The sequence below is a fragment of the Oryctolagus cuniculus genome, chromosome 5, assembly GCF_964237555.1.
Source record: "Oryctolagus cuniculus chromosome 5, mOryCun1.1, whole genome shotgun sequence".
NCBI lineage: Eukaryota > Metazoa > Chordata > Mammalia > Lagomorpha > Leporidae > Oryctolagus > Oryctolagus cuniculus.
This window is the reverse complement of record NC_091436.1, coordinates 159,135,625-159,158,506: the sequence shown is the minus strand read 5'-3', so window position 1 is coordinate 159,158,506 and position 22,882 is coordinate 159,135,625. Positions and strand designations below refer to the sequence as shown.

The 22,882-nt window shown below is 40.6% G+C and overlaps 1 protein-coding gene across 3 annotated transcripts in view; it reads right to left on the bottom strand.

The window, feature by feature from the left end:
• Nucleotides 1-22,882, bottom strand: part of LOC103349679 (uncharacterized) — a 170,017-nt gene that overhangs the window by 40,558 nt on the left and 106,577 nt on the right. The gene's annotated exons all lie outside the window — the stretch shown is intronic.

Below are 22,882 nucleotides of genomic sequence, written 5' to 3'. Positions count from 1 at the left end.
CTGAGCTGGGCAAACCAGGGGAATCTGCAGAAGCCTGTTTGTGTTACTAGCAATAAAAGACTGTCTCAGATAGGTCTGTGCTTACCCTGTGCGATGGGTCATTAGGAGAGCCCTACTAAACCATCACAGGCTTCCTTGAGGACAAAAGTGCAGGTTAGAGAGATCCAGTCCATGGGTGTCCAGGGGAGAAACTTGTCACAGAGTTGCTGTGCACCCATTTCTCCCCTTAACATCAGCAAAAGTTGTGCTATAGACCCTACCACAACTATACAGGCAGAGTGAAAGGCAGAGTGACAGGGGGATGAAGTGGGAGAGGAAGAGGGAGAGGGGGAATGGGGGGAGGGGAAGGGAGAAGGAGAGGGAGAGAGATGGTTCATTCCCAAATGGCCACAACTGCCAGGGGTTGGTCAGGTTGGTACTAGGAACCAAGAACTCCATCTGAGTCTCCCACATGGGTGGTAGGGACCCAGAACTTTGGCCATCTTCTGCTGCTTTTCCTGGGTGCACTAGCAAGAAGTTGGATCAGAAGCAGAAGAGCCAGCACTCAGATTGGTGCTCTGACAGGGAATGCAGGCATTGCAGGCAGTGGCCTAACCTGCTGTAACTCAGTGCCAGCCTTCCCATGCATATATTGAAGCCCTAATCTGCAATGTGATGGTATTTGAAGGTGAGACCTTTGGAAGGTTTTTAGGGTTAGATAAGATCATGAGGATGAGGTCAGAACCCGTATAAGAAGAGGAAAAGACCAGAGTTCTTGCTCTCTCCATCAAGTGGGGGCATACTTAAAAGGTGATCATCTATAAGCCAGAAGGGAGCTCTCACCAGGAACTGATTTTGCCTGAGCCTTGACCTTCCCAACCTCCAGAAGGGTGAGAAATAAAATCTGCTGTTTAAGCATTCCTCTCTTTGGTGTTTTGTTAGTGAAGCCTGAGCTAAGACATACCATTTGTACCTGTTGAAAAGAAAGGTGTTGATTCCCATCTCTTAAAAAAATTACCCTCTCTTCTGCTAATATTCACTTTATTTCAGCTGAATATCTAGTATCAGCATCTTTTGACGCAATCTTCTTTTATCTTTTTATCTTTGCCAGTATCCTTTACTTCCCCCCTGCCCACTTTTTCCACTTTTATCTCATTGCCTGGATAAATCCTACCACAGGTACATCAAGGCTCAGTGCATGGGCCCCTCCTACACAAAGCCTTCCCTGCCTTCTCCCCACCCCATGCCCAGCCTGCGCATGGGACTGATTCTACATATTCCCATACATGTGCCAGGCTCCTATCAACACCTCTGCTCCTGTGTTCACTTTTCACTGATACTTGGTAGACTGTGAGCTTCTTGGTGAAGACCAAAGTATGTGCCGAGCACCAGCAATAGAACCTAGAGCAACCAGCGACGAAAAGGTTTCTTGAATGACATTTGTGTATTGGTGAAGCCCTTGGAACAGCGAGCTTGAGTCATCAACACAAAGGACTGTCTATGTGCTGCAAAGGGAAAGAAGAGCCAGGCAAGAGGCTAGCGTTTACTTTGCACTTTCAAGTCAAAATGGGGCCCCCAGTGCTTCTGGAACTGTTGATACAATGGCAGTGAAATAACAGAGGGTTTCCAATGGAGCTGGATAATAGATGGAGGAGATGACGCTTGGCATGGAGTATTAAAGACGAGAGACTCTTTATTCATCAGAGCAAAAACTCTGGTACAACATGCTACGGCCCCACCTCCCAAGCACAAAAGAACATTGAAGTTGTAACTTCCAGTGCCTGTCAATGTGACCTTACTTAGACCAGAATATTTGCAGTTGACCAAGTTAAGATAAGGTCACAAGGCGGACCCTAATCCAATACAGTGGATGTCTTTCAATAAAGAGAAAATTTGGATGCAAGGACAACACATCTAGAAGGAAGATGACGCCAGGACACAAGGAGAACACCATTTACAAACCAAGGATGGCGTGGGGGCTACCAGGAACTATGCGAGAGCCATGGGATGGACTCGCCCTCACAGCCTCAGAAGGAACCAACTTAGCCCACCCCTTGATTTTGGACGTTTAGTCTCCAGAACTGTAAGCCAGTATGTTTCAGGGAGCCACATAAATCCATCTCTAAGTTTTAAGCATTCAGTCTACGACACTTTAATTCCTCCACCAGATTGAAAATTGCTTGCTGACAGGGTCATGGGGCTGTTTACACTGAAATCTCTGGCCCTTGGAATACTCACTAGAGTTGGTGGAAGTCTGAGGATGCATGTGCCGTGATACAGGCTTGAGATGCTCTCTGAACGCAAGCATTCCTCAGACTTGAAGTTGGGTGATAGGGATTACTGAAGGTGGAAGAATAGGAGGCAAGAATGGGCACACACAGAACTTGGCCCAGGTGTTTGCCACCGCCGCCCACTCCCCACCCCCAAATCAGTACGCCTCCTTATCTTCTGAGTAGGGAGGTCCCAGCATAGCGCCAGGATCTAAGAAGGCCATTTGTGTTTCAAGCTATCTGCTAAGGGAATGATTGAGAACATAATGTCCTCATCCTCGGCCACGCCCCTCCCTACCCGGGGATTTAGCTGCCCCACAGTATCATAGGGAACTCTTGCTCCTTATTATCTAAAGGCTAACTTGAAATTCATTTTTGGTTAAGAAAAAAAATAAGAAAGCTGAGTTTGGGTATTTTACCTTAGATTAGCTTCCAAGTCCAGAATTTCTGCAAACTATAAAACTTGGAGAGATGGATTTATGTGGTTCCTTGACCAATATAGATATTTGTAATAGTAATAATAACAGAGGGAAAGATAGCTCAACCTCAGAATATTTTCCCTTTACTCAGCTGAAAACTAAACCAGACAGGCAATTACCAAGGTTTTTGCCATAATATATAATATGTGTATACCACATTTATGGCACATTACATATTACATGGTTATTATTCTGCATTTCTCATCCAATCATCTTATTAGTTCTGGTATTTTTATGTGGTGAATGACTACAAGCTGAAAGTCAAGAGAGAAAGGCACTAGTAGAGAAATAAAACACAGACTCAATAAAGCAGAGCCTATTAAAAATGTGGCACCCACTGCAGTGGAGGCCTTGACAATGGACTCTGAAGACTGGAAAAGTACTAAGTTACTAAAGCAAGGGAACAACCTCTAATGACATTTTTCTACCCTGACTCACTCTGTAATTCATTCTACTATCATGCTACAAATATACCTCTTCTTTCTCAATGATTGAATAGCTTTTTGAGTGCCTTGTAATGCTCTCTGCATTCAAGTATGAAAAAGAGTCAAGAAGAACACCATGTTAAAATAGAATATGCTGTATTTTTAGATACATTTTTAGACCCTAGAGAATGTCATTATATATTCTGACCTATTATTAGCAGGAGAGGAAACAGCACTATTAATACTAAATATAAACTTGGATCCATTTTGATAGCCCATTCAACTGGTTTTTTAAGTTATGAGTCATTCATTGCTTTTGGTGTTTGGTGTCATTTACTGGGAACTGAACTGAATCCTATTTTGGGTATATCAGCAAAGACATGATGCATTATAGTAAATCAGACTTCTGCTCAGCTCTTTGTTTTTTTTTTTTTTTTTCAAATAATGTTTTGTCTATTTTTTTTTCTGTCTCAATTCCTTCGCTTACCATTTCTTTTCTTTTAGAACCAATCTCTCCTCCCTTCCTTTTCCTCCCCACCTCCGCTCTCCTCCTTCCCTTCCACTCTCCTTTCCTCTCCTTCCTTTCTTTTCCCTTCCTTCCTCTCCTCTCTTCTCTTCTAATCTTCTTCTCCTCTTCCTCCTCTTTCTCTTCTCCCCTCCCGCCTCTCCTTTTCTTTTGTTTCCTTTATTTCTTACTTTCTCTAACCTCTGCCTTCACTCTTTTGGGGTTAGTATTAACTATTGCTACTGGGAAATCTGAATTTTTCATCCAGAAGATAAAGTTCTGCCACTCAGTCAAACAGGTCTGAGGATATAATTTGACTTCTTATATAATATTCTAAATAGTAGAATTTTCAGAAGAAAACTTCATATTTGTCCCCAGTGTGATGGATGAACATATGAAGTATATTAACACTGACGTACCTGAATACCACCTATTGGAACAAAAACATATATGTAAGTTATTGTCGATTATAATTACATATTTTATGATGTATCCTGACTTTGAGAACTATAAATCAGCACACATATGTTATGAGCAATTATGTTCTGACCCACCATAGAGTAGTAAATGACAAAACAATCTGTTGAAATATGTAACTTTTTTTTTATAATCACTAGGTATAGCAGCTTAGTTAAACTCAGCATGTAGGGCCAGTTATTTCTGTTCTGTAGCTTAATGTCTAGTTCACAGTGGGGCTTCAAAGGTCATACTGAATCAAGCCATGATCAAAATTATAAACATAGCTGCCTCTTGTAACAGATTTCCGCCTACTGCCTGCTTCCCTCATGTTTTGGGAATGTCTTTGGGACTGGGTTCATCTCACCCTTGGTGGATGTGTTGAGTCCTTACTTTTGCCCAACAGATTGCAATATTATGAAAACAGTGCTCATGTTACCTGCTTTTTAGTTTCCTCCAAGGAAGAAAATGGCCAAGCAGAGTGCTTTTCAACAGCAGATGATGATGAAATGTTTGCTGAATTGGAACAATTAAGCAAAATCAACTAAAAAGAGTTGCTGGAAAGTCATTCTTTACATTCTGGAATGTGACAATCAGTGTCAGATGCCTGGTCACAGGCTCAACAGCCCAAGCCTTACTTAGAGAAAGCAGCTCCTGAAGCTATGAGATGCCACTGAGGGTTCCTTTCTACCTCAGAGGAACTTAAATTGAAGAAATTACTGAATTACTGAGTCTGTGTTGTTTTGGGAACCAAAGCTCATGTATATACTGATGAGGGTAACAAAACCAACTGAATTCAAACTGGCTGCTGTAATGAACTACAACTAGCATGGTAGACCACAGGTTGTCTTAGAAAGTTGCTTTTCAGTCCTCACAGCAGACTCATAGAATGACAAATGCCCTAAATAGCACTCTGACCTCAGAATCAGCCCTTAAGTCATTTGTATCTGGCTGAAAAGCCCATGAGAGCATTTTAGGCATGGAAAGCCGAGACACTGAAGCAAAAAATGATCTTCATGAAGGATCTATGTGAGTGAGATCCCAGTGGAAAGAAGGGGCCATCAGGAAGGATGCACTTTTCTCTGGAGGGAGGAGACAACTTCTACTTTAATTATGGCCCTGTCTAACTACAGATAGAGTTTGTGGATTCAAAAGGCTTCCATAGCCTTGGCAACTCATGCGAAAAGCCTTGGGTGATTGCTGACATCATAAATAAGAGGTCAATTGTTAAATCAACAACAAAAGCCACTGTGTACTTACTCCCCATGTAGGACCTCTGTTTTAATGAGTTGTACTATGAGAATTAATGGTAAAACATGTTTTCAAACAGTACATTAAACTTTGTGTGTCTCTGTGTGTGCAAACTGTTGAAAGCTTCACTTAGTATAGAGTTGGTCTTCTGTACATAAAGATAATTAGAAATGAATCTTAATTAAGAGTGGGATGGGAGAGGGAGTAGGAGGTGGGAAGGGAGTGGGTGAGGGAGGGCAAGTATGGGGAAAAGAACTGTTATATTCCTAAAGCTATACCTATGAAATTTTTATTCATTAAATAAAAGCTTTCTTAAAAAAAAAAGAAAGTTGTTTTTGTTTGGCTCGAAACAAAGGCATTCTTGGACATGAAGCAAAGTGTGGCTGAGAGCTATTAACTGGATTACTCAACCATCTCTGTGGTGCAATGCACTGTGTTGGAATCCCAGAGCCTGAATTCTTGATCCTCAAGGCATGGCCAGGACATTGGATTCCAGTTCAGTCGAGAGTTCTTGGCTGTGGTTAGTCATCCAACAATGAATGGGGACAGGGAGTGGAATTCAAACAGGTGGTGTAACAGGGGATGCAGTTATACACAGTGGCAGAACCAGAGGAACTCCCAGGTCATAATCCTGTTTGAAAATTGGTACCTTGACCTGTTTGGATGCTTGTAGTAATAGAAATCTCTAGAACCCGGGTGAATGGAAAGATCATGAAATTTAGAGGCAGCCAGATCTGGCTCAACATTCTGGCTGCAACGTTCATTACATTGAGAAAGTTAAACTCTTTGGTAATGAATTCCTTCATCTATAAAATTGAACCTTACAATTATCTAGTGAGTTGTTTCAGATTGAGATTGTGCATAATAAGCTCTTACTGTAATTCATAGCATTAGCAAGCAACAAACACAAAGTAGTCCTCCCTCTTCTCCTCCTCCTCATCTGTCTTCTTACTTTGGTTCTTATTTATATTTCTATTCTCTTTATTGTTATTAATATTATTTTTATTCCATTCCTATAAACCTGGGGCAGGCACTTCAGCATGGAAAGCTGCATCCATCCTGCTTAGACCCAGGAGTGATGAAGATCCTAGGCCTTCTTCTGGCCAGGCACACATATATGTATGTATTCACATATGTCAAGGCAGAAAAAGGATTGGTGTGGAGGAGTAAGATGGTCCAAACTTTAAGGCAAGGGTATCTTGTGCAGCACAACACCTGAATTCCCCACTCCTTACTTTTAATTTCTTGTTAAAAGTTACTTATATATTTGAAAAGCAAAGTGGCGTGCACACACATGTATATAAGAAAGAGATCTTCCATCTACTGGTTTATTCTTCAGATGCCTACAACATCTGGGACTGGGGCAGGCTGAAGCCAGGAACCTAGAGCTTTATCCAGATCTCTAACCTCAATGGCAGGCATACAGATACTTGGGACATTATCTATTACCTTCCCAGGTGCATTAGCAGGAAACTGGATTTGAAGTGCAGTATAGCCAGCACTCAGATCAACACTCTGATATGGGATGTGGGTGTCCCAAACAGCAGCTTAATCCTCTGTACTAAATCATCCACGCTTCCACTCTTGACTGTCAGCTCCTGTTCCCACCAACAGAATGTTTTGTGCAACTGTAATCCCTCTGTGGTCTCCTCACTGTGAAAAGAGAGAGGTAGCATCATTCCAATGAATATTCTGCACCCTTATGAAGACTATTTTCAAGTTCATGGACTTCATCTTTGTCCACACTCCAACCCCTTGTCCACGCTGAGATCCATGTGTTACAAGGTATATCTCTGGGCCACTTAATTATTCCAAATGGGGACAAAGAATGGTAAAGAGAAATACAGGAGAATTAATGATATAGAACTTGACAGACAAGAAAAAACAATATTCTGGACCCACCAACTATCTAACCAGCCCACCATACTGGTGATGGGTACATACGAAGAGATGGGTACATACGAAGAGATGGGTACATACGAAGCTACAGGGAGAAATCACCATTCACTTATTCATTTGGTTAAGATTCTTTACTAAATCCCCGTTATGCAAAAGCATTGGGCAAAGGCTCATGTTATAACGGTAAACAAATTAGATAGAGTCCTTCCCCTCGTGCTTTCATAGTCAGATGTGGAACATTGCAACTTCGATGAGTAACCATCCATTTGTCAGATAATAGTTCATCTACTGGTGCCATGTAACAAATCATCCACAACCTTAGCACCTTGACCCAACCACTTCATTATGCTCATGACATTTGTAGCTCAGGAATTCAAACAGGGTACAATGATGTCTGGGGCTTAACTGGGAAGACTTAGTGGCTGGGAGTGACGCAGTAATTGGATGGCTGGAATCTATGGAGATGCCTTCATTCACATAGCTGAGTTCTTGCTAGCTGAGAGCTCGCTGGGAACACCTGCTACATGTGTCCTTGCCAGTGTGACAGTCTTAGAGTAATCAGATTTCTCACTATGAAATTGGCTTCCTCCAGAGCAAGCATCTTGACAGAAATAGACTAAAGCTGTGTGTGTGGCTTTTTTTGACCCCAGATTGGAACTCATGGGGCATTGCCTCATCGCTTTAGCCACACTATTGGGTAACGAGGCCAGTCTAGACCCAGGGGGAAGAATCAAAGACTTCCAGTGTTGATCCTTAATTCTTGATGAGGGAGAGGCAAGGAAGGAGAATGTGGGATAGAAGACAGAGCTGTGGGCACCTCTAGAAAACATAATCTACTGAAATGACAGAGAAATGGCTTCTTTGGAGGTGAGGCATACAAGGGAAATCGGTCCTCATCAGCACAGTCAACCAAGAATTGAGATAATTTCTATATGGCTTCCCTATGGGGTGTGAGAGTGGCACCTTGTCAGTGACAATGCAGCAGAGTTGGTAGGAGGGAGGTGAGGATGGGGTTTTGACACTTTTATGTTGTCTCAGCATTCATTCTGAATGTATACTGGACTTCTTTTGCCAGAAGTTGGGCTTACTCACCCTTGACACAGTTTCCAGTTCTCTGCCTCCTCCCAGTTCCTCAAAGTGGCTGACCCAACCATCTGCCGTAAATATCTGTCTTCTGGTGACCAGCTCCCCCTGGGGTAGCTAGATGTAGCCTGCTTGACTCATCCACTGACCCAACCCTGCACCCCCACCCTGCATCAACTGTGCTACAGTGAGTCCTTATCAGTGACAGAGTGACTCTATGGAGCCTGCATCTACTTCTCTAAACCCAGCAATCACTAGAACTCTCCATGGGAAACCAGGGATAACAACCTGGGCCCTAATAAAGACTTTGGTCCACAGCTCCCTTATTTGCTATCTTGCTCTCCACTCGTTGGGTTGAATTTGAGTGTCCTGGGTGGGTTTCCATTCCTATTGTCCCTCTGAGGCATGCTGCCTTGTTCTCTCCCTGAGTCTGTTAATAACGCACTGCTTCTGGTATGTTGTATGTCTTGTTGAGTTGCCTTCCCTATGTTTCACCTAACAGACACACCAGTATCTAACACTCCTCTTAACAGGGCTCTCCTAGAAATTTGCTATCTTGGAATAAACTGAAAACAGTTCAGAAAAGAGCCACAAATTCACCTGTTGGTGTAAGCACTTGTAAACAGGTGTCTGTGAGATGGTAGGACACTTAGGATAAAGACACATCCGGTTAAAGGCACCTTGGAAACATTCTCCACCAAATTTCTTCTATCCCCATCAAGACTGGGCTAGCATTTGTAGCCGCGCCCTAGAGAAAGACCTCAAGACTGAACTGGAGCAAAATAGAACACATCTATGTGCTACGTGCGTACTTCTGGTAGATAAAGAAGTGAAGCTTATGAAAGTCCCAGAGAAACAGGCTGGGGAGTATGACAATAGTCGGGGGAGACAGAAAGAGAGTGTTATGCATATTCAGAATGACACAACAGGCAGCACTCAGGTGAATACAGAATTACAATGCAGCCAGCATCTAAACCCTGAAAAAAATACCAGTGCATGTCTTGACTGTGAAAGTGCTTTTGTGTTTCCTTTATTATTATTTTACAAATGGAAATGGCAAGTCCTCTCCATTATGCCAAAGTATCCTTAAGGCTCCTGGACTCAAACTCTTTTAAATATCCTCCCACCCCTCAACATACAAGATTTTCTGATTCCTAACAGAAGAAAAATCCTACCTGTAGTACCAGCCTATGATCTTGGCTTAAGTATTATTTATTTTTACTGGTATCTTTCATAAACCTGGAGGAAGTCCCTCCAAGAGAAAATGTCAATTCCTACTCACCAGTTTCTTCTCTAAAAGAATCATATTTTCCTCAAGAAGGGAAGATGCTGAGTAGGAAAGGCCATCGTTGTAAGGCATTTTTATGACACAGTGGTCTGTGTGGCAAACTGCCATTTATGCAAAACTATTCATTTCCTGCTGTGTGGTTCCCAAGTGTTTGCCTTCTTGGAACAATGATGGGAAATTTCCTAACATAAGAAGGACTCTGACGACAGCTCTAGTTAAAACACTGCTCTTCCTAGTCTTGGAAAGTCTCCCATTGTCCTTCATGCTTCAGATGGATCTAAAATAAGCAAGAAGTCTAGACAGTGGAAAAGTTATATAGAACTTTGGTTTCCCCCCAATTATTTAATATTGTAGAAAAGAAGTCACTCAGTAATGTCTCCTTTAATCAAAGGACAATCAAGGGAGTATAAAAGTGTATATGAAATATCATGTTAAGTAATTATTCTTTGGCTATTTTCCAAGTCCATATTATTAACTACTTCAAATCATTTATAGAATCTGATGGGATAGGGGCTTGCATTGTGGCATAGCAGGTAAAGCTGCTTCCTGCAATGCCAGCATCCCATATGAGTGCTGGATTGTCTCCCAGCTTCTCCATTTCTGATACTCCTCCTTGCTAATTGCCTGGGAAAAGTAGCAGAAGATGGCCCAAATATTTGGGTCCTTGTCACTCACTTGGGAGACCTGGATGAAGTTCCTGGCCCCTGGCTTTGACCTGGCCCAGCCCTGGCTGCTACTGCCATCTGGGGAGTAAACCAGAGAATGGAAGATCTCTCTTTCTCTCCCTGTACGTCTGACTTTCAAATAAATAAATAAATACATCTTTTAAAAGAAGTTGATGGGATTAAAAAATATGTAAGCAAATAAAATTGTATTTTTCAAGTTTGAAAGCAATTATTGTTAACATGTCCCCAGTGTTCAAGACCCTTCACTACCCAACTGATATTGATCACACCCAGAAAATGATTATTGGGTTTAGTCAATTTGGTATTTTGCCAGTTCATGTGATACCACGTCAGCATTTTTGTATTTTACTACATCCCAAATCAAAAGATGTTTTACATTCTTTTATTGGAAGAAAGTTTGTGAAAACTTACTGTTAAGCCTTTATTTCTTTTTTTTTTTGTTTTTTTGTTTTTTTTTTTTTTGTTTGTTTGTTTTTTGTTTTTTTTTGACAGGCAGAGTGGACAGTGAGAGAGAGAGACAGAGAGAAAGGTCTTCCTTTGCCGTTGGTTCACCCTCCAATGGCCGCCGCGGCCGGCGCGCTGCGGCCGGCGCACCGCGCTGATCCGATGGCAGGAGCCAGGAGCCAGGTGCTTTTCCTGGTCTCCCATGGGATGCAGGGCCCAAGCACCTGGGCCATCCTCCACTGCACTCCCTGGCCACAGCAGAGGGCTGGCCTGGAAGAGGGGCAACCGGGACAGAATCCGGCGCCCCGACCGGGACTAGAACCCGGTGTGCCGGCGCCGCTAGGCGGAGGATTAGCCTAGTGAGCCGCGGCGCCGGCTGTTAAGCCTTTATTTCTATTCTTATTCCCACTTGTAGTTCCCCACGTCTCAAAAACCAAATAGTGCTATGGAGTTTTGTTCTGATTTCCCAGGTTTGTGTTGCATATTCTGGGTTATTTGAATTTCTGAATGAATTTTAGAAACAGATTTTATATTTTGTACAAAAACAAGCCTGTGGGATTTGGATTGGGCTTGCACTGATTATATACAACAATTTGGGGAAAGTTGTTATCTCAAGAATACTGACTCCTCTGACCCATGAACAGAGTATATCTCTCTATTTCATTTCTCTCACCAAAGTTTCAGTTTTCATGGCAGGTCCTTTGAGAGATTTATCCCTGAATATTTCATATTTTTGTGTCATTGTATGTGATGTTTTAACATTTTTAAAATTTATACTTCTTCATTACAAGTTTATAAAAATATAATTAACTTCTGTACATTGATCATGTATCCTGCAAACCTAGGAACATAGTGATTCTTCCCATACTACCTTCCTCCTGCCCATACTTCACCCTTCTTCCTCATCACTCTCCCATTCTCATTTTTACTTGTTACAAAGATCTAATATCAGTTAGCGTTATACTCATGTGATTACCCCTATGCTAAGTAGAGAGTTCAGTAACTATTAGGAAGTAGAACAGCAAAAACAAACCAATTAACAAACAAAGTTGTTCCTCAGCAGTCATGACAAAGGCTGTTCAAAATCATCATAGCACAAAGTGTCTGTTTAATTTTCATAGATTACCTTTTAGGTACTCTCTTAGTTACCACAGATCAGAGAGGATGTGGATTTGTTTGTTTGGGACTCTCTTTTTCACTAAGTATAATGATTTTGTTACAAATGGAAAGATTTCATTTCTTACTGCTGTGTACTATTCCATAGTGTATATTTGCCATAACTTCTTTATCCAGTCTTCAGTTGAGGTACATCTGGGTTGGTTCCATATCTTAGCTGGAATTGAGCTGCAATAAACATGAGGTACAGATCACTCTTTCATATGCTGACTTCATTTCCTTTGGGTAAATTCCCAGGCATGGGATGGCTGGGTCATATGATTGGTCTGTATTCAGATTTCTGAAGTATCTCCATACTATCTTCCACAGTGGCTGTACCAGTTTCCTTTCCCACCAACAGTGGATTAGAGTACCATTTTCCCCACATCCTAGCCATCATTTGTTGTTTGTTGATTTCTGTAGGAAAGACATTCCAACTGGAGTGAGTTGAAACTTCATTGTAGTTTTGATTTGTACTTCCTTGACGGCTAGTGATCCTGAGCATTTTTTCATGTGTCTGTTGGCCATTTGAATTTTCTCTCTTGAAAAATGTTTAGGTTCTTTGCCCACTTCTTAACTGGGTTGTTTGTTTTGTTGTTGTTGAGTTTGTTGAGCTCTTCATAGATACTGGAAATTAATCCTTTATCAGTTGCCAAGTTTGCAAATATTTTCTCCCATTCTGCTGTTTGTCTTTTCCCCATTCCATAAGAATCTGGCTGGGGGTTTGTCATAAATTGCCTTGACTGTGATATGTTAAGGAATGTTGCTTCTATACCCAATTAGCTTAAAGTTTTTTTCATGAAAGGATGTTGTATTTTATCAACTGGTCTCTCTGCATCTATTGAGATAATCATATGGTTTTTGTTCTTCAGTTTGGTAATGCTGTGTATCTCAGTGATTGATTTGCAAATGTTGACCATCCCTACATACCAGAAAAACCCCTCTTGATCCAGGCGAATGATCTTTCTGAAATGTTGTTGGATTAGATTGGCTAGTATTTTTGCATCTGTATTCATTAGGGATATTTGTCTATAGTTCTTTTTTTGTTTGTTTTTAACAGGCAGAGTTAGACAGTGAGAGAGAGAGAGAGAGAGAGAGGGAGAGAAAGGTCTTCCTTTTTTCGTTGGTTCACCCCCCAAATGGCCGCTATGGCCGGCATGCAGTGCCAATCCGAAGCCAGGAGCCAGGTGCTTCCTCCTGGTCTCCCATGCAGGTGCAGGTCCCAGGCACTTGGGCCATCCTCCACTGCGCTCCTGGGCCACAGCAGAGAGCTGGACTGGAAGAGGAGCAACCAGGACAGAATCTGACGCCCCAACCTGGACTAGAACCCAGGGTGCTGGCACTGCAGGCAGAGGATTAGCCTAGTGAGCTGCAGCGCTGGCCTATAGTTCTTTTTCTTTGTTGTTTCTTTTTTCTCGTTTAGGAATTAGTATGATTCTGCCTTCATAGAAGGAGTTTGGGAGGATACCCTCCCTTTCTATTTTTTTTTTTTAATAGCTTGAGAAGAATTGGAATTAGCTCTTTAATTGTCTGGTAGAATTCAGCAGTGAAGCCATTGGGACCTGGGCTTTTCTTTGTTAGGAGGGTCTTTATTACTAATTCAATTTATGACTTGGTTATTGGCCTGTTTAGGTATTCTATGTCTTCATGACTCAGTTTTGGTAAAATGTATGTGTCCATGAACCTATCCATTACTTCCAGGTTTCCTGATTTGTTGGCATACAGCTCTTTGTAGTAATTCTTTTTATTTCTTTTTAGTATGATTCTTTTTATTTCTGTGGTATCTGTTTGTTATATTTCATTTTCATCTCCAATTTTATTGATTTGGGTCTTCTCCCTCTTTTTTTTTTTTTTTTTTTTTTTTTTTTTTTTTTTTTTTTGGTTGGTTGGGCCAAAGGTGTGTCAGTTTTGTTTATTTTTTCAAAAAACTAACTCTTCATTTAACTGATCTTTTGTATTTTTGCTTGAATTTGCTTATTTCTTCTCTAATTTTAATTATCACTTTCCTCCTACTAATTTGGGGTTTGGTCTGTTGTTGTTTTTCTAGGTCCTTGAGATGCATTGACAGCTCATTTATTTGGTACCTTTCCAATTTCTTGATGTAGGCACCAATTACTATAAACTTATTATTGTATTGGAGTATACCTCCCTTTAGATTAATTAACATTTCTTTTATATAGCCAGGTGCACTGTAATTTGGTGCACATACATTTATTATACTTACATCTTCCTGTTGAAATGACCCATTTGCAATTTCAATCCCTGTAGAAATGACATAGTGACCTTCTTTGTCTCTTAACAATTTTTGTGTTAATCTCTTTTTTCTGATATTAAGATGACTACACCCCTCTGTTTTATTTTCCATTAGCATGGAATATCTTTTTCATCCTTTTACTTTCAGTCTGCCTGTATCTTTGTTGGTGAGATGTGTTTCTTGTAGGCAGAAAATGAGTCTTGTTTTTTAAAACATTCAGCCAGTCTGTATCTTTTAATTGGAGCGTTGAGGCCATTTGCATTCAAAGTGAGTATTGATAAGTAATGATTCAACCTTACCATTTTCCCATAACTATTCCTATTGTTTGCTTTGGATTTATTTTGTACTTTTTCTAGGGAATTTTCTGTCTTCACATGCTTTCATAATGATGGCTATCTTTCTGTGTTTCTGTCTGTAGCACATCCTTAAGCATGTTTTGTAAGGCTGGACAAATGATGACAAAATTCTTTCAGCTTGTTAGACAAGGTCTTTATTTTTACCTTCATTCATACATGAGAGCTTTGCAGGGTACAGTATTCTGGGTTGACAGTTTTTTTTCTCTTAAGGTTTGGGCTAAGTCTCTTTATTCTCTCCTAGCTTGTAGGGTTTCTGATGAGAAGTCAGCTGTGAGTCTAATTGGAGATCCCATGAAAGTAATTCTGGCATTTCTCTCATGCACATTTTAGAATCTTTTCTTTATGTTTTACTGTGGAGAATTTGATTACAATTATTCATGGTGAAGATCTTTTCTGGTCATGACCATTAGGAGTTCTATGTTCTATGTGCTTCCTGTACTTGGATGTCTTTTTCTCCAAATTAGAGAAGTTTTCTGTAATTATTTCACCAAAAAGGCCTTCTAATCCCTTCTCTCTTTCCACACCTTCAGGAACTCCTAAGATCCATATGCTGGGTCATTCGATAGAATCCTGTAGTCTCCAACAGTGCTTTAGAGTTTTCTAATTTCTTCTTGTTGTTTTTGGACTGATTGTAAGACTTCCAAAGATTTGTCTTCTAACTCAGATATTCTTTCTTCTGCTTTACCAAGTCTGTCATTAAGGCTTTCCACCAGATTCTTTATTTGTTCTATTGAATTCTTCATTTCTAGTATTTCATTTTGATTTATCTTTAAGATCTCAATTTCATGGTCTCAGTATCCAGGGCTCCCACAGTCAAGGAGTGCAAGATGATCTGCCGTGCCCCACTCGCCTGTCCCCTCCACAGAGAGACTGAGAGGTCCCAGCACTGCTGCTCATGTGTGTTCTGCCCAGGCAGATCGAGTCCCTGAGCCTGCAACTTGTCAAGAGGTTGGAGGCAACCCCAGTCGTATGGGGGTGCCCAGACCCCTGTCAGTCCTCCCAATCAGATGCAGTCAGTGGAGAGCGCAGATTTTTCCCTCTTAGAAAATCTCTGGATCACACGTGTGCACAATACTTGCCGGCTACAGCCCTACTCATTTCACAAGCGTGCTGAGTGCATATCAGAGTCTCCAGAGGTGGCACTTCGGTCGGAATGGCTCCCCCTTCCCCACCCATTTTGGGGTAGGCGCAGTGGAGCTGCTACTGTTGCCCTGCTGACAAAGTGGAGACTGTCCCCACCAATTGCACCTGAACTGCCGTGGCTGCCCCTGCCAACAGGATGGAGACTGTCCCCGCAAGTTGCTGCCTGCACACACAAGAGCTGCAACAGCTGCTACCGCGCATGTCCAAGGAGGCACCAGCCCTCCACAGCTGGCCACAGGGTGGTGTTGTGGAAGGGGGAGATGGGGACAGAGAGATGTGCTGCTTTTTTATTTCCCCTCTGGGTGAGCAGTCACCCTGTTCCCCTCAGTGTTCCGGGCCACACTCAAGGACAGTGTAGTCCACTAGGTTCTCCCTCCAGCTGTATCAACAGTGGTGTGGGCCTGTGTGGTCTGACCTCACCTTGCTTGCCAGAGGGGGTGCCTTCTCCAGATCAAGGCTGCTGGGATCATTTGCTGTGTCCGTGCTGGTTTCTGGGTGTCGGTACTTCCCACACAGGTCCACGGCATCTCTGCTGCTTCCACAGCATCTCCACTGCAGTTTTCCCTGCAACTTTGCCCTGAGAGTGAACTTTCTCCACTTTTTCCCCATTATTTTTGCCCAACCTAGAGCAAACTGCCCTGTTGCTATTCTGCCATATTCGTCCACCCCTCGTATTTCTTGATTCTCATAGCTTTCTTTCGGATTACGCTGATTTTTCTATATAAAAGATCATGTTACATGTAAAAGAAAATTTTATCTTCCTTCTCAATTCCAGTGTCTTTATTTCTTACTCTTCTACTACACTGGCAAAATCGCCAATACCATGATGAATAGTAATGGTGGAAACAACAGTCTTATCTTTTTCTTTATCTGAGGGGAAAGCACTCAAACTTTGACCATGAAATCTGACATTAGTTGTAGGATTTTTGGAGATGCTCTTTATCAGGCTAAGGAAGTTATTGTTATATTTCCACTGCCAGAAAGTTTTAACAGGAGCGGAGATTGTATTTTCAAAGGCTTTTTTATATGTAAAAAGAAGATCCTGTGGTGTCTCTCTTTGCCTTGGTATTTGCTTGGTATTATGGTGAATGATTTTGATTGTATTTGAAATGTTAAACCCAATTTTTGTTCCTGAGATAAACCTGACTTGGTCATGATGTGTTATCCTTTTTATTAGTTGTCAAATTGGCCATCTGGGGAGTGAAACAGCAGATGGAAGTTATATAAGGACTTTGGTTTTCCCCCCATTATTTAGTATTGTAGAATGGAAGTCACTCAGTAATGCCTTCTTTAGTCAAAAACAATTGGGGAAGTATAAAAGTGTATATGAAATATCATGTTAGGTAACTGCTGTGGCTATTTTCCGAATCCATTGTTAGCTACATTGAGTCTTTTATAGAATTTGATGGGACAGGGGCCGGCATTGTGGCATAGCAGCATCTCATATACGACAGCAGCATCTCATATGGGCACCAGTTCGTGTCCCAGCTGCTCCACCTTTGATCCACCTCCCTGCTAATTGCTGGGGAAAAGCAGCAGAAGATGGCACAAGTGTTTGTGTCCTTAACAGCCACTTGGGAGACCTGGAAGAAGTTCCTGGTTCCTGGCTTTGGCCTGGCTCAGCCCTGGCCATTGGTGCCATCTGGGGAGTGAACCAGTGGATGGAAGATGGCTCTCTCTGTGTCTCTCTGTCTCTCTCTGTACCTCTGACTTTCAAATAAATAAAATAAAATAAATCTTGAAAAAAAGAATCATTACACTAACTTCATGAGAAATATTGCGTGATAATTTTTGGGCTTTGTAAAGGCACTGTATTGTCTTTATCCCAGTAATTTCAGCTTCATATAATGAGTTGGGATGTGTCATTTGCCCTTCAATCTCTGGTAATTCTGTGTAGAACTGGTATTACTTCTTTCTTAACCATTTGGTAGGATTCACGAGAGAAGCTATCTGGACCTATGGGTTTTTTTAATACAAGTTAAATTTTTTTCATAGATGTAGATCTATTTAAATATATTTCTTGAAGGAGCTTTGATATTTTGTGTCTTTCAAAGTATTTGTGTTTGTTACCCTGACTTATACAAAGTTGTTTCTAGTACTCCCTTAGTATTTTGTAATATCCATGGAATTTGTAGTTTTGTCACCCTTTTATGCATGATATTGGCAGTTTGTGTTTTTGTTTTTCTCCAGACCAGTTTGGCTAGGATTCCATTCACTTTATTATCGCAAAAATCTGGCTTCGGGTTTTATTGTTTTCTGTTTTCTATTTCATTAATCTCTACATGACTTTTATTATTTCCTTTTGTCTACTTGCTTTGAGCTTCATTTGCTCTTTCTGTTCTGTCTCAGCAAGTTGAAAACCAAGTTATTGACTTGAGGTCTCTCTTCTCTTATAAGTAAAGTGAGGAGTTCAATAAATTTCCCTGATATGTTACTTTGGTGGTCGCATACAACCTTTGATGTATAATGTCTTCATTTTTGTTTTCAAAATATTTTATAATTTTCCTTCTGCTTTCTTCCTTGGTTAAGGTTATTTTGAAGTGTGATATTTAGTTCCCAAATATGTCTGAATTTTCAAAGATTTTTCTGCTATGGTTTTCCATTAATTCTATTGTTGTCAGGGAATCTATTTTATATGGACTTGTCTTTCTACCCAGGATTTGATCTAGTCTTGCAGATGTTTAATTTGCATCTGAGAAAAATTATATTCTGCTCTTGTTGGGTGGAGAACTCTCTAAATGTCAATTAGACCAAATTGGTTGATAATAATGTTTGATATTTTTATATTCTGCTAACATTTTGTCTAATTTTTCTATCAATTACTGTAAGAGGGATGTTAAAGTCTGTTAGATAAATAGTGGAGTTGCCTATCCTTGCAGCTCTGTCAGATTTTGCTTCATGTATTTTTAGGTTTTGTTATCAGGTGTATAAATTTTGGGATTATGATGTTCTCTTTAGAAACCAGTCCCATTATCATTTGTTGGGCTTGTTTTCCCTGATAATATTCTTTGCCAGTCAACTATTTCTCTGATATTAATATAGCTGTCCCCCTGTATCCATAAAGGATTCATTCAAGGACCCCTGGTGGAGACCAAAATCCTTGGTTGGTCAAATGCTGTACTATTTGTATGTAATCTATGCACGTCTTCCTGTATACTCTAAACCATCTCTAGATTACTTACAATGCCTAATACAATGTAAATAGTTGTTGTATTGTATTACTAGGGAAGCAATGACAAGAAAATAAAGTTCATATGTGTTCCGTACAGATGAATTTTAAAAAGCATTTTCAGTCTTCAGTTGGTTTAATCTATGGATGTGGAATCAACTGTATAGCCACTCCAGTGTTCTTTTGATTATAAATGTATGGTGAATCTTAGTTTTTCTTTTTATCTATTTGTATTCTTGTATTTAAAACGTATTGTATTGTGACACAGCATATTAAGCCATTGTTTAGAACACCTGAATCCCAGATGAGAGTGCTGGTTTAATCTCAGCTCTTGTGCTTCTGATCCAGCATCCTGGGAGGCAGCAGTTGGTGATCCAAGAACTCGGGTTCCAGTCACCAACGTGGGAGAATTAGATGGAATTCCATTCTCCTGGCTTTGGCCTGGCCCAGTCCCCACTGTCACAAGCATCTGGGGCATGAATCAGCAGGTGGAAGATACCTTTCTCTCTTTCTCTCTCTCTCTCTGTGCCTTTCAAATAAATAAGTCTCTGAAAAAATATATTTATAGCAAGCAGGAAACAGTTAAGTTTTGCCCTCTACTCAGTTTGACAATCTCTGCCTTTTAATTTGGGGTCTAAACCATTTACATGGAAGTGATTATTTGCATTGTAAGATTGAAATCGACCCTGTACTGTTTGTTTTCTCTTTGTCCTCATTTCCCTCCTCACCCTTCTTTTGGATTGAGTTTATTGTTGTTGCTTCATTTTACCTCCTTCGTTAAATGTTAGAATAGATCTTTGTTTTGTTGTGTTGATTTCTTTACCATTTATATTATAAAATTTAAACTATTATCAAGTGATATTATGTCACTAAATGTGTAGAATAAATCTTCCAATTGTATACTTCCACTTCTGTCTTCCCAGTCTTTGTGCTGTTGCATATAAAACGTTGTATTACATTGCTAACATTTTTATCTAAAATAGCAATTATATTTTGAAGAATTTAAATACCAATATTACATATTTATCCATATAGTTACTCCTTGCTACTATACATTTGTGCAGATATGTATCTGTGGGGAGCAACTCAGACTAGACTAAGTTACTCAAATTAAGACTTATTCTATGCATCTGCTCTCCCACAATATGGCACTGGGAGAGGAGGAAACAGCTTCTACACAGCTGCCTCCAGTTCAACCAATAAACTGTGGGACCTGCTCCTGATTGGAGGAGAGCAGCGTACTCGGCGTGTGGGTAGCAGAGTTGGGATTGGTGGAAGAGGACTATAAAGGAGGAGAGAGACAACATGCACCAGGAACACCTGAGGAACATCTGAGCAGCCCCTGAGAGAGCCGGCCGGCAGTGTGCCGCTCCCCTGCGGAAGTGGGGAAAGTGGCAGGGGGAACCGCCCTTCCACGGAGGTGGAAGGGTCGGTAGCCAACCCGGGAAGAACCAGCAGCAAACCCGAGAAGGGCCGAGCAGACAAAAGAACAGTGCAGGGTCCTGTGTCGTTCCTCTGCGAAGAGGGGGAGCGACATGTATTCATCTGATACCATTTTTTTTTCTGCCTAAAGGACTTTGACATTTCTTATAGAGTGGGTATGCTGGTGATGCATTCTTTCAGTGTTTGTAAGTCTGAAAATGTTCTTACTTTGCGTTTATTCTTCAAAGATAATTTCATTAGATACACATTTTTACATTAGTAGATGTTGTGTTTGTGTGTGTCTAAAAACATTGCTTTGTCATCTTCTCACTGGCCTTATGGCACAGGGAAGTGAGAGTGTTCTTCCGTGGGTAATAGGTATTCTATACTTGGCCGCCTTTCAGATTGTATCTGTTATGGATTTCGAGAAATTGTATTATGGCATTCTTTGAGTATGTGCTAACCTTTTCCCATGAATGTTGTGTTTATCAAATTTTTGTCTATTTTTTTTTTCAAAAATTTGTCCTGTTCCCTTCTCACATTCCCTTCTATAGAGACTCTGATTACACATATATTGATTGAGCTGAAGTCGTGTTATGCTAATGCTTTTTATTGTTTTGAATTCTTTTTTTATTTCTATTTCATTTTAGATAGTTTCTGTTGTTATACCTTTAAGTCCACTGGACTTCTGCTGCACTGTGTACTATTCTTTTAATCCTATTCAGTGCATTTTTCTTGTAGACATTTTAATTTTTATTTCTAGAAATTGGAGTTGGGACTTTGGAAAACATACTTTCCATGTCATTTCTTAATTTTAGAAAAGATAGAACTTAACTATCGTAACAACTGTTTTACTATTCTTGTCTACTAATCTGCCATCTGCCTCAGTTCCTAAATGCTCCTAAAAGCAATCTTGAGATTTGTTCCGGGACACAGTTAAGCTCCTTCGAAATGATTTGATCCTCCTAAAATTTGTTTGCCCAAACTGGAGTAGTGCTCAATTTAAGACTAATTATTTCCATGACCAAAGGAAGACCTACATCAGGCCCCATGAATCATAGTCTGTTGCTAGAACGTGTGGGAATAGGCACGATTCCGGGGCCTGGTGGAGCTCGGGTGTGGATCTCCTCTAATCTCTTTGGGTGGTTCTTTCCCAGCCTCCAGACTGCTTTCCTTACACACACACACTGACTATTATTCATCTGGCATCTCGAGCTGTCTTCCTCCATGGAGCGTCCTTCTTTCCAGGATTCTGTCGTATGCCCTCAGGCTTGCTCTCTTGAGACTCAACTTTATCTTCTCCCCTCACAGACTCCAGGATTCTTTGCTTGTATTCCCTCTTCCAGTGACACAGCCCCAAAAACTCCCTAAAGCCAGAAACTGGGGCAGTTTGTGGGACTGACTGACTTGTTTCTCATCACCTGGGACTACTGTTCCCTGTTACCTGATGGTCAGTGTATTGAAAAGTGTTACTTCTTAAATTTGTTCTTTCTTTTTTCTTTTCAGACAGATAGAGAAATGTGGTTCTTGTTATTCTATCTTGCTGGCATCTGAATTCCTTTCTATCTTTTTTTTTAAGCCTCAGGTATTTAATCTTAATAATTACATAAATTTATTAGAACTGGATAAGGAAATTTTATACACACACACTATGGAGTACTACTCAGCTATAAAAAATGAAATCCTGTCTTTTGTATCAAATGAATGCAAATGGAAACCATTATACTTAGTGAAATAAGACAGTCACAAAAAGACAAATACCATATGTTTTCCCTGATTCAAGGTAACTAATAGAGTACCTACAATGTAATGCGTTGGAATGAAATAGACATTTTAAGATTGATGATTGGAATAGCCCTTGTCTCTTCTGTTGAGGAATGGTGGTGTTTTTTTTTTTTTCTCCATACTATTTGTTGAACTCTTTTACTTAGTGTTTTGTTAACTTTATGATCATCAAGTAAACTGAAAGTAGATCTTTGCAAAAATTAAGAGTAGGAATGGGAGAGGGAGGAGGAAGGAGAGTTGGAGCATGGGCGGAAGCAGGCTAGGGTGGAAGTATCACTATGTTCCTAAATCTGTTTAAATGAAATACATGAAACTTGTGTGACTTAAATAAAATTTTAAAAATTAAACTCAAGAAATAGAGATTAGTAAACTAGAAAAACCTGAAAAATATTCAGAATAGAACATAGAGAAGAAAGAAATAAAAATATGAAAAATTATTAGATGGGTGCAGGAGAAACTTCCCCTTAATTTTCTTAAAGGCCATTCTTTCTTTCTGAGTTTAATTTTCTTCCTGCTAATTTATATACAATGTAGTTTTTTTTTTAAAAAGATTTGTTTATTTATTATTTGAAAGGCAGAGTTAAAGAGAGGCAGAGAGAGAAGGTCTTCCATCTGCTGGTTCACTCCCCAGATGGCCGCAATGGCTGGAGCTGGGCCAATTTGAAGCCTGGAGCCAGGAGCTTCTTCCAGGTCTCCCACGATGGTACAGGGGCCCAAGGACTTGGGCCATCTTCCACTGTTTTCCCAGGCCATAGCAGAGAGTTGGATCAGAAGTGGAGCAACCAGAACATGAGCCAGCACCCATATGGATGCCAGCACTGCAGGTAGTGGCT